Source organism: Pieris rapae, chromosome 2 (genome assembly GCF_905147795.1).
Source record: "Pieris rapae chromosome 2, ilPieRapa1.1, whole genome shotgun sequence".
Taxonomy (NCBI): domain Eukaryota; kingdom Metazoa; phylum Arthropoda; class Insecta; order Lepidoptera; family Pieridae; genus Pieris; species Pieris rapae.
In genome coordinates, this window is record NC_059510.1 from 4,077,120 (window position 1) to 4,089,581 (window position 12,462).

The window sequence follows — 12,462 nt, forward strand, 5'->3', positions numbered from 1 at the left end:
AGATTTTGCACTTTTAAGTTTCTTTTAAAAGCAACGATTATTACTTTTTTTTACGGTACTTCTGCGTAAATATTTTCGGTATTCCCGGTATGTTTAAATATTGAAATTTATGTAAATCGAATATATAAAATAAATAAATTGGATTTTAATAGCAGACTAAATAATTGGTGAACTCACAAAATATTGCCATAACTAAGATTTGCGAAGATTAGTTTATACGCAAAAACTCTTTTAATTCAACTAACCAGTTTTTCGTTGGAATACACAACATACAGGTGTAAGTACTGTATTGAAAATTACAAACTAAGATCTCATATTTACCGGAAAGAGGAAAATAGCCTAGGCAGAGTGCGATGGTGATTACTAAAGAACATGGTTACTAAACTAGATGTCTGTATGACCTTCGTCACACAATAGTGACGCTAACGTGCATTATATGTGTAAGGGTGTAGACATAATAATCCTAACAGGATATTTAAATAAAACGCCACATCATAGTTTGGTTCTCATCATGGTTATGTTAGAAGAGGCGTCCTGTCGCTTCTACTAGACAATTAGTTATTTTTTAAAATTTGAGAAATAATTTTTCATACAATCCTAAAGGTTATTTTACCTTTCTTTTATAAATTATTCATTCAGGTGTCAATTATCATACAGCTGATAGTCCCTAAACAATTGACCAGCTCATACTGTCAAAACACATTAAAACAAATGAATCTACAAGCTAATTACCTATATTATCTGTCATAATTAATATTGTACTATATAATTATCATGATGATATTCCACAGAAAATTAGAAATCTCATTAGTCTTACGAGTGTTAAATCCGCAATCCGAAATTCTAAATTCAAATATACCGGTTATAAACACTTTAATAATTTATGTATTAAAATAACTATTACGAAGAGCTAACGCAAATTCCACTTCCGCAAGGTCATTGTAGCATTGCTTCAGTCTTCGGTGATTGCAGTTTGCACATCGCTTTGATCTAATCTTTTTAGGGACTTTCCACACATGAGATTCATGGTTTTTATTAAAAGTCAATAGCGATAGAATTTATAATTAAAGTTATAACTTCCTTGAAGCTTCTTACAGTTCTATGTGTTTCTAAACAAATGCACAGAAGAATTGATAAATATTTTACAAGTAAAAATATGTATTAATAATATATAATTCTACCTCAAAAAGTGTCCTTCAACCCTCACTCTTCACCAATGCCTATTCCATTTGTGTAATCTGTGGTTAAATACTTATAGAAATGCTACATTGATTGGCTTCTTGGAAACGCATTTTCACTCGAGCATAATTAATTATTGCGGAATAACACACCGAAATAAATGTGCTACAAAAGCCGTAGGCCGTAGCACCCTTTGAAAATTGCAATTTCAGTGCACAAATGCAAAAGTATGAACATCGCCTAACGTTACACGCGTAATACCGTGTACACTGCGTGGGGATCAAGGTCGTGCGAAATAACACACACCACATATTCGCAATGTATATCTTTGAATAGTTGCCTACCGATTGGTTATCTACGTAACTCGTTAGATGGACTTCCGGCTGCGCCTAAACGCTTCATTTTATATGATTTTGTATGAAATGGTTTTTAATACATTTTTTATTTGCACCCTCGTTTGTTTTAAAACATTAAAAAAACAGTATCTTCGTTTTACACTCCACAAGCTATATTCTGCGCTTAAACTGTATGTACGACAACAGTCTTTGTTTTATTCACCCTACGAATATTTTTTTTTATTTTACCAAGTTTGCTTATAAAAGATTACTTGATCTCAAAGCCCATCCGAATGTGCTTTTTACAATATGTACTTTACTGTGAGCAATAAAGTATATAATAAATAAATAAACATGTCGAGTATCTCTTTTGTAAATGCCAGTAATTTATGTTGGACATAAATTTGTATATAAATAAACGTTGCTAGTTACAATGTCATACAAGCCAATAGAAAATTTGTAGACTTGTGAAACTAATTAAAAATACTGTGTAATTTTATCAGTCTGCGAAACGTTAAATAATTAATACATTTACAAATGTCTACTAAATAAGTGTCTGAGAATGAAATTTTAGCCGGTTTTTTATACTCATTTTATTTTTTATTATTTATTTTTGTAATTTTTAACTTAAAAAACTCAAAACTCATCAATCTAAAATTATGCGGTGCGTCGTATTAACAACTAATCATACAAATACGCATCACGTCTTATTATTATTAACAGATTTTCAATTGATAAGCTTAATAAGTCTAGAAACTAGTATTTATAAACGGTACGTGGTATGAGATTTTTATATATAGATATTATTACAACAAAGAAAATTGATTAAATCTTCAGTAGTACTTAAATATTACCAGACCAGTTACAATACAATACCAGAAGCAGAGCACATTATGACTGATATATTTTGATGACTGATTTGTTATTTTTAATAATACATTATTTAAATGTAATAATTATAAAAAAGTTTTAAATAGATTAATAAATTATCGTTATATTAAATTCTAATCAGTTTGTACTTTAATATATTATATAATTATACCCGGTTAGGTCCCTTTACCAAATACGAGCCCCATAGATCAGATTAGTATTAATTATGTTATTTTTTGATACATTTTTTTAAAATAAAAAAATGATAATTTTTGAGTTAATGCATTTGTGGTTCTAAGTGAATGAGCGCGGGTGGAGAGTTGCGCCTACGCTGAATTTTTGCACGAAAGCTATCGCCGACATCGGGATAGCAGCAATAAATTCACTATTATTGTTTGGAAAACCATATGAAATCTGGGCGTGACAACTTGCAATGCTCGATTTATGCACGTTACTTTAATAAATGGGCCTGTAAAATTGATTATCTTACATTATGCGGATCACGTCAATAAATTGACGTCACTACTATTGTACTTTTACACTATTTAATAAATATTTATTGTACTATTGTATCAAAATAACAAATTACTTAAGAATTGAGTCATGAGAGTTGCTAATTAAAATTTTATACAATATTTACATCACACATTTTTATCAATTTAACATAAAATTTATAAGGTTATAAATCTTGCAGACTACGTATTTTTAATATATCAATATCGCCGACGACTTAAACTAGAATCAAGAGGTCTACTCTGTAAAACTGCAAGAGTCATGTTACTACTAATACGAATATAAAAATCAAGTTCACCAAAAATAACAAGAGGTTCATGGGTATTTCCAAAAACTATTAACAAAAAGTTCAATTGCTCAGATGAGGTCGTCGTCCCGTTTGTTCTCTTACAAACTAGTAGTGTACGTACGTCATATGATATTATCTACCAAATCTCTGTTATATTTGACGTCACAGAGATGACATTTATTTTCCATTTCAAAAATCATAATACTAACACACGATAAATTTAGTCTCTTATAAAACACTTATGGAAAATAATAAATAAACAGTGGTGCTACAACCTTCTATAATATATACCTCAGATTGGTATATCTGTTGCATAATCATTTGTTTTTTCTTAGGCGAGTCGATGATCCGACATAAATCATGCCGGTTTCCTCACAATGTTTTTCTTACCGTACGAGCGAGTGTTAAATGCGCACATCCATAGTCCATTGGTGCAAATTCAAATACAAGTAGTCGGGATTCAAAGCTATGAGTGCAATCAAATAGACTACGAGAAATATTATATGTATTTTTTTTCAACAGAGACGTTATGTTGTATGGTATTAGTAGCATGTCGAGGTATTTCCGATCCAATATGACTAAGGGGCCTTCTAGAACAAATCGTACCGATATTTAACGGGCCGGCATTAAGAATGGGCACATTAGGTTTACCTAATATAAAGTGATATGCGAGAAAAATTGGCTTCAATACTGATATTTTTTTAAAACATGACAGTGTAAGGCCTATATTAAATATAACCATGTGTAATCTGTTTTATTTAATATACATTTGTAAATAAGTGTGAATATATATGTTACGCATAAAGTTGTGAATTAAAGAAATATTATGACTATAAAATAAAGTCATAAGTATTTCTAAAGTCCCCTAGGCCAGTTTTTGTAGACGAAAAAATTCGCAAGGTCAGACAAAGTCAGACACAAAAAAAACTTCTTGTTTACCAAGTAATTTTTGGGTTTAATTTATCTCAAATCTTTGAGTCGATGCATAATATGTTGGTATAGTCGTGACTCGTGACACACAAAAGATGTTTTTACACAGATAGCTAAACGTCGTCGTGGAAACCAGACGCGTATTTTAATAGTTTTTAAATGGCTCAGCCATATTGCATATATCCTTATAGCCTGAGTGAAATCATTAGTACAAAGCGCGACTGTAGTACAATCAATGGTCGAACGAAGGGTCGTGCTATGTAAATTATGTAATAAATTCTCGTTTTTATCCGTTAAGTTTATTATGTAGTACTCGCTTTACCAAAGACAATTTAAAAATTTTAGTCGTAAACTATTGTTCTTAATTGTATCCCTAGCAATTATTTATAACAGTCTTCTAAGAAATAAGTGTTATACACGTGTTTTTTAACAACTTTGTAAATATTTTAATTATCAATTATTATATTATGCGAGATTGCTGCTTGATTGCTTTTAACGGCAAAGGTTGTGAGATAGCAATACTGTGTTTTTACGGTTTCTTTTACGTTTATAATGACTATTATTCCAGAATTTATAGTCCGCCTGCCTACCCGAGCAGCACTAAGGTATGATACGGTTCGAGAATGCAAGCTATAGCTACCGTATTTCAAAATTCAATACATGACAACCTTGAATTTTAAATGATTAAGCGTACCTTTAACATGTGTCACGATTTAACCCCGGTGCACTATTTGATTATCTCTATTTCGGTCGTTTAAAATATTGCGTTCGTCATCATGAAGGAAACTGGAGTATTTTAGAAGGTAAATATGTGCCGGGCACAGCTTGCTATGCCTTCAAAAGAAAAACAGTCAAAAGTTACAAATGTCAGCACATAAAGGGTTGTAGTGCCACTGGATCATTATTTAATATGTTCGGGACACCTTTTATAAGCCTTCCCTGCCCTTTCACATTTAAACTGTTTAAAATACCACCTTTATTATATATACAACCTGTACAAAAATAACTATAAGAAATTTTAAAAGTATTATTCAAGGATATTTTCTAGTAAGGATATTGGAACTTGTTAACTTCATCTGCGTAGGCCAGGACAAACCTTGATAAGACATCAACGAGTATCTTATGTTAAGCCATGATTTAGAAATTAATAAATAAATTGTTTATTAAGGTTATATAAAATAATAAGTAAATCTAACTAATCTATAAACTAAACTGTGTAATTTTCTAAATGTTAATTTCTCTCTGGTTTGATTATATTTCAAGGGGTCATTTCAAAAGATCTTTCACCTAGAATCAAACCCTTAGTTTCCAAGCCAACGTATAAAAAAGGTGCTACGGAAATATTCAATACTACATTCAATTTATTAAAACGAATATTAAACGAGTCTACACTTCTGATACACACACATATATAATGTATATATATACTTCTCAGTCTCTAAAAAGGCGAAAAGAATCTGTTTTTGGTTTACAAACTAACGTCTCAAAATCAAGTGCTACACTAATAATCATTTCAAAACGTAATATTTAATTTATTAAAACGAATATTAAACAAAAATGTGTACACACTTCTAATACACACACACATATTTTTTTTACATTTACATTTATAATATCTACTTCTCAGCCACTATTAAGAGGAAGACAATGTGTTTTTGTGTTCTATTTGCTATAATTATATTCTAGAATTTGTTTTTTATTAGACAAGCAAAGTTGTTGACACAAGAATATCGGTAAAACTAAATCGATACCTATAATATTTTAATTTCTCATACAAATATTTACCAAGTGGATTTGCTGTAGTGAAAATATGAACAACGTTCATTCACGCACACATTTTTAATTGGATCACATAGCACGTATAATTTCCAGTTCCTGAATTCGCAAAAATATTCGAAAAATATAAGATTTTAAATTCCGGGTAAGGATTTAATACTTAAACTTGTTATACTTAAATTGTTATAGTTTGTGAACAGCTTATGATTATTGTATTAATTAATTATAATTATCAAAAAACTGTTCATGACCAGCTAAACGGATGTTCTCTAGACATAAATGTTTCTATGCCGACGTTAAGTTAGCGGCTTAGGCGTGCAGGCGTAACAAACAAATTAATTTTGGCATAAGTGTATATTTATTAAGAAATCGTCTGTTAAATATATAAATAGTTTAAAGCGATCGACGACAGGGAGCATTCCAACGATAATTCATGATTCGAGCATGCATTTTATCACCGAAAAAGATAATATATTGGTTTATCAAATTTTATCAATGCGCTAATTAAGTCTCAACTATTATGCACATGCTCAAGGGTAAAGTCTGCGTCCGGGCATATTATGCTCTGGCGACTTTTCGGCGTCTGTGTGCGTGAATAGACTGCGATATATGACCTAGGTGCCTATTGTGAGCTAAGTGCACGTGTGTTGATATGTTACCTTTGTGTGCGTAGGCGCCACGGCCGCCGTCGACTTTTTCGATTGCAGATAGTTGCCATGCCCGAAATATTATTAACGCGAATTTCGCGTCAATGCTACGCACTCTGCACTTCGCCGCTAAAATGTTACTTGCACGCGATCAATGTTAAATTCACATTTAATATATTACGAGGAGATATTAATTTGTATGTATATCTGTTTTCATATTTTAATTTTACGATTTAAGTTAATTTTGTATTAAAATAAATATGAAGAACTAAGATAATTAATAAACAAATTTAAAATATTTCTTTTAATTTTGTATCTATGTTTATTAACATTTACGTGACATATTTTATAGATTTCAGTGACTTGAAACCTGAATCCGACGAAATGGTGTAAATTTTAAAATATTCAAAACTATCCACAAGTTTTAAAACTAGTTTATAAATGCGAATAAGTCCAATGAAAAGTCAAGTTCCATGTCGTGGGACAGGATATGGGTGAATCAAAACAAATATGTACATTATATAATATTGTTGACGGAGTACTAACCGCTTATTATTAAACAAATCCACCAAATTTTAGTATAATTCACTCAATCAAAAGTTTAAGTTCAGTTCCTAGACATACAGTGATGCTTTGTTTCAGATAGTTTATGAAAAAAGGTAGACAAAATATAAAATAGATAAGGTAAAAACTCCATCATAAGTTAAGCTATCTTAGCGAAACCAATATACTATGTATTTCTATAGATCTGTAAAACTTGCAAACCAATCAATATAACGACTCGTAGCAATAACGTCCGATAACTTGAATATTGGTATGATCCATTGTCGTCTGTCCATAATATATTACATAACTGCCTATAAGGCCTATTCAAAAATATATGATGTACTTAATAAATCGTGTTGCATTATATCTTTTAGTGATAACAGATAGGTTTAACTAGATAACCTTGAATACAAGGTTATTTTAAGGATATTCATATGCAATCTACGAATTTTTTATCACTTTAATGCAAATAATATATGGGTGTACAGAAATTGAAGAATACAACATACGTATTATGCTAGTCTATATATTATAGAGGTTACTTTTAAAGATACCGTTTAAAAAAAACCTTATGGACAATGCAATTAAACTAAACCCAAATTTATCTAGTACTAACTTTAAATAATTAATTAAGTTTTATAAGTAGGATATCAATATTATTTTATGTATGTATATACTAAAGCAAAAAACGTACATACACATTATTCTTTTATATATACGTATAATAAAACAACACGATGCCTATATATAAAAAAAAAGAAACTAACGGGCAACAACACTGGAATCTCTTCTTCTTAATAAGGAAAAATAACCAAAAGCCTTTTATTCTTCAAGTGAAAAATATCATTCCTAATACATGTGGCATTTTACGAATAAACTGTTGATTTGTGTCAAGTAAGTTTGAGATATATATGACACACAGAATTTTATTTCCTTGTTGATTACAGATAAAACATGCGCAGTAGCTATTAAAATGCATGTCTCAAAGACATTTGAATCAGTCTAACTGAGGTAGGTCAGTTACTAAACAAAATAATTCTTATCGTACACCAAAAGATAGCATTGTGTTTCGATAAAATGATAGACATCTAATGGATTTACACAAATAATAATATTAATATATAAATCCCATAGTTTTACTCAAATTCGTTTTAAAATCAAAACTAAATATATCTAATCTTAGTAAAAATTTGTTTTAAATCACTTTGTACAGTGGATTGTACAACTACGTCCAAATTTCTATTAAATTATGAATTCTTTCTTTTATCTGCTAAAAGAAGGCCGTAATATAAAATCCAGTTTTGCTTAATAACACACATAATATATTATCTAAAAATATTACAACGATGCCTAAATCGTATTCTAGAATGTAAACAAAAACAAGAGTCTGCACGTGCTATATTCAGTATATATATTTCTATATCTAATGTTAGTTCTGTACCAAAATCCTTCAAAAGCAGTTAAGCGTGTTTATAACAAAATTTCAAACTTTAATATTTTAGTTAGGATATGTGGCAGTATGATTTTTCTAAATTTTACTTATGCCACAATATTAATTAATGGCATTAAATAACTTTGATTACGTTGTAAGAGTAAATTATAGTTTTATTTTTTCAAATTTAGGCAAACTGTGTATAGCATAGCATCAAACTTATGCATTCTAATCGTACAGATATAACTCTTGAGATGGGAACATTAGAAAATAAACGTAACCAATATGTATCAAAATTAAAATCAACTTGAGAACTATCGGTCCTATATTACTGAGTTATTATCAATATTAATACAGATTACGTCTACTACCACATACCTTATATCGTGAACTATGGTGTATCAATAAAACAAAATTCAACGCACGCTACGGTTTTCCGTATGAGTCATCGGTGATTTCCCTCGTTTTTCGGACGTACCTAGAATTAAGCGTGCGGACTGCGCGTACGGCTGAAGGGTTGCGGCGGGCGGCTTGGGGCTTGGGCGGCGCACAACACTCACATTCAAATATTAGTCTAACCTTGCGAATCGCTGCACTCCGGGTTCCATCCGACGGTGTCGATATGACGGGACGAGCTCGCTTCAGATGCACCGATAACACTTATGGGTTCGAGGGTCTCGGGCCGACGGCGAGCGCATGGGCGCCGCCACCGGCGTGTGGTCGCGAGGCTGCGGCGCTCGGCCGCGCTACATGTCACGGGGAGCGAGCGCGCTCTTCGCGCCGTGGTCACCGACTCGCAGTGGCGTCGCCGTCCTACTGTCTGGCCGCGGACGGCGGCGGCGCGCGTTGCACCGCCCCGCTGCACTCCGCCTGCCCCCCCTGCCGTTGCCCCCCCGTCCCACACCCGCCCCGCCCCGAACAATTTTCCGCATCGGGCGGGAAAAATCGATTGTGCAGCGAGCCCCGAATAATTTCGGCAAGACGCACGGCGCCCTTGCATCCTCACCGTCGCAGCCGGAGCGCCTTGCAGCGCGGCCGGTGAGGCGGTCAGGCGCAACTTGATAGCGCCATCGCTATCTATACTCTTTGACATTTTCAATAAGCAACCATGCGTTTACTATACAAAAGTTCTTTATAATAATCATTAACTATAGAAGGATTAAATGCGTACCGATCTTAAATTTGACACTGGACTCAAATCATTTATATGAAACATATTAATTTAAAAATGTTAAATTCAAACTTGTACTAAATATTATCTAAACTGCTAATACCTAGTTTTACTAATCACGTAGGCACTAGGGATTCCATTTAGTCTTAATCAGCAAGCTAATTAAAATAATAGGAATGATGACAAATTATTTACACAGTTAACTAAATTATTTCAAGTTAAAAGTTTAAATAACAGTTGGCAAATACTTTTTTAAATTGAAAACGGTTATTTTGCTTTGAGACATTTTGTTTTCAGACATCTTAAAATTAAAACTAATGAGTTTAAAATATGTTTAAGAATATTTTCAAACATAATTTTCATGTAACCTAAAAATTAAGTATCGAAAAACATAGTACGTGCAAACAATGTGCAAACATTGATTCCTACAACTAATAACAGCAAATCGTGATTCTGAGAAATGTATAATATCTGACAGTTGGCCGTGGTGTTGAGTTTCCCATTTATAGGTAACAAAAATTTTTGATACTTTTAAAAACATACATTTATTTCAAATTATTTGAATTACAGGTGTTCACAACTCCATGTTTTAAGATAATAATATCGGTCTGTCTCGTCTTTGTACTGCAAAAAGGCTTTGGCTTTTCATAGATATTTTGGTATTTTATCATTAGCGTTGATATGGACAAGTATGTACGCACTTGTACGCTAAATAATATTACTATATATTCTTGAAGTCTATGGTTCGCAAATTTCAGCATTTGTTTTATTCGTCATTTTCTTTTAAGTAAAGTAATAAGCCTGACAGACATCTTCATTTTCTACGTCTGAGGGACCAAATCTAATACATGTTTGATATTGTTTGATATTGATTATTTATAGTGATGTTTGATAGGATTCACACTAACCACTGTCTATTTTGAATATCACTCTAAGACATTCCGATTTCTTTTATGTTATTGGTTTATTCAAGATGTCACTGGCAGGCTCTTCGTTGATCAGAGAGGCAGGTGACAAATTCATCTCAAAGTCTATAATTAATATTTGTGAGGGCATCATTCCAGTAAGTCATCAGAGGGTATGATTTCATCAAGCAGCACATACAATGCTACACGTAGAATATTACCTTTAATACCGTTTAAAGACAAATAAGTTTTAACACAGAGTAAAAACTATCAGTCTCAAATTCAATAAAATACTCCCAGACATTGCAATGCGAGTGATAGACGAACGCGGTCATATACCTTTTAGGGCTTTGTCCTCCAGGGTTCAAAATACTAATACGTAAGTTCAAATACATCTTTATCCTTTCTAGTACTTCGCTACAGCCTACAAAGTTTTAAGTAATATTTGTATACCAAAAGCCTTATTTCTAATTTATTTTATTTAGTATTGTACGATTATTTCCCTGAAGATTTGTACTATATCTAGCATCAAGGAGATAGTCAGCGTTTCTGGAAAACGTGAGAACTCCGATGGGTTAGAAGTTAGTACTGTGTGCTTCGGAAGACAAGTGAAGTCACTCCTCTCTCTGGAAAGTAAAAACATCTGTCACCGGCTATCCTATAGTGTAATACAAAATTGTATTTGAATAAACATAAGAAGTTCACAATTAGTCATAACATTTTGAATAGTGTTTAGCTAAAGTCTAAAGGGCGAGAAACGACATATTATTTTCACAAGTTTAATTTTCATCATAACATTTTCAAGGCAATTTTAATCGCAGTTTTTACTTACCATCTGCATTTATTTGCATTGGCAAAAGTCAACAAGTAACTTCGTAATTCATACTACATACTGTTATAACTCTACGATATTTCTCTTGATACGCGCGTGTGACTTTGCATGAAATTTAGTAAGACGATCTTTGTTTGCAAAATTCACTCGACAAATTTATTTCATTGACATTTTAAATACATACTCTGTTGCTATTACATACTAGATTTTTTGGAAAATCTGCGAAAAGATTCTGTTGGTATCAAAGAGAATTAAAGTGTACAGTGTACTCCTAATACATTATTTAACAATGTTATTTTTTTAATTAAATAAACCATATATTTTCATATCTATACAATTAACAACTCTTTGTTATTTATAATTGATGTCATATTCCTCTGAATGTGTTCAATAAATAGAAAAGCGGAAAGTGGAGCAAGGGGTATTCCGAACTTCGAAGGGGTGCGATCTATGTCTAATGCTATGTATATTACTGTCATCGAATTACAACGTTCTTTGTTTTTGAGTCTTTTGTTTATAATATTCTAAAAAGTAAATGGAACGGCTCTTTCTATCTAGAATAGATATAAACAACCGAACGAACTAGAAAGTAATGGCTTTGAAACACTATTTTTGCCTAAGAAAGTTTTTTTTGAGGAAAGCTCATCATGCCACGGCTGGAGAATTTGAAATCTTCAAAGATATATGTTCCTTATTCAGTTTTAAACGCAATGTCTGAATTGAAAACTGAATTCATTAATATAGGTATTAAACAATACAAACTCTATAACACGTATCAACTTGCACCCGTTTGTTTATTCAAATGTGAAACGAAAATAATGACATAATTAAAAACCCGTTTAAAAATGTATTTTTTGTTTTAAAATTCCAATGACAAATTACAGACTTCTTTGTATTCGCAAAACGTTTTAATCGAAACTGACATTTCGTACCGCCACAGTTAAAGAGTTGATCGATTTTTTTTCTAGTGTGACGTGAGATCATTTTAGAGTGGTTAGAAATAAGTAAGGCACAACGGGAACATTCTGGATTCCTTA

General features: G+C 32.0%; 1 protein-coding gene across 4 annotated transcripts in view; it reads right to left on the reverse strand.

The window, feature by feature from the left end:
• LOC110996475 (protein bric-a-brac 1) overlaps positions 1 to 9,354 on the reverse strand; it is a 28,210-nt gene extending 18,856 nt beyond the window's left edge. For 2 of the 4 annotated variants that reach the window (XM_022264147.2, XM_045632319.1), the window contains exon 1: positions 8,996 to 9,236. The gene's annotated coding sequence lies outside the window, so the exon portion shown is untranslated. Of the gene's footprint in view, positions 1 to 8,895 lie in introns of all 4 variants that reach the window. The other 2 variants (XM_022264149.2, XM_022264148.2) reach the window with 2 other exon arrangements.
• Between the last annotated feature and the right edge of the window lie 3,108 nt (positions 9,355 to 12,462).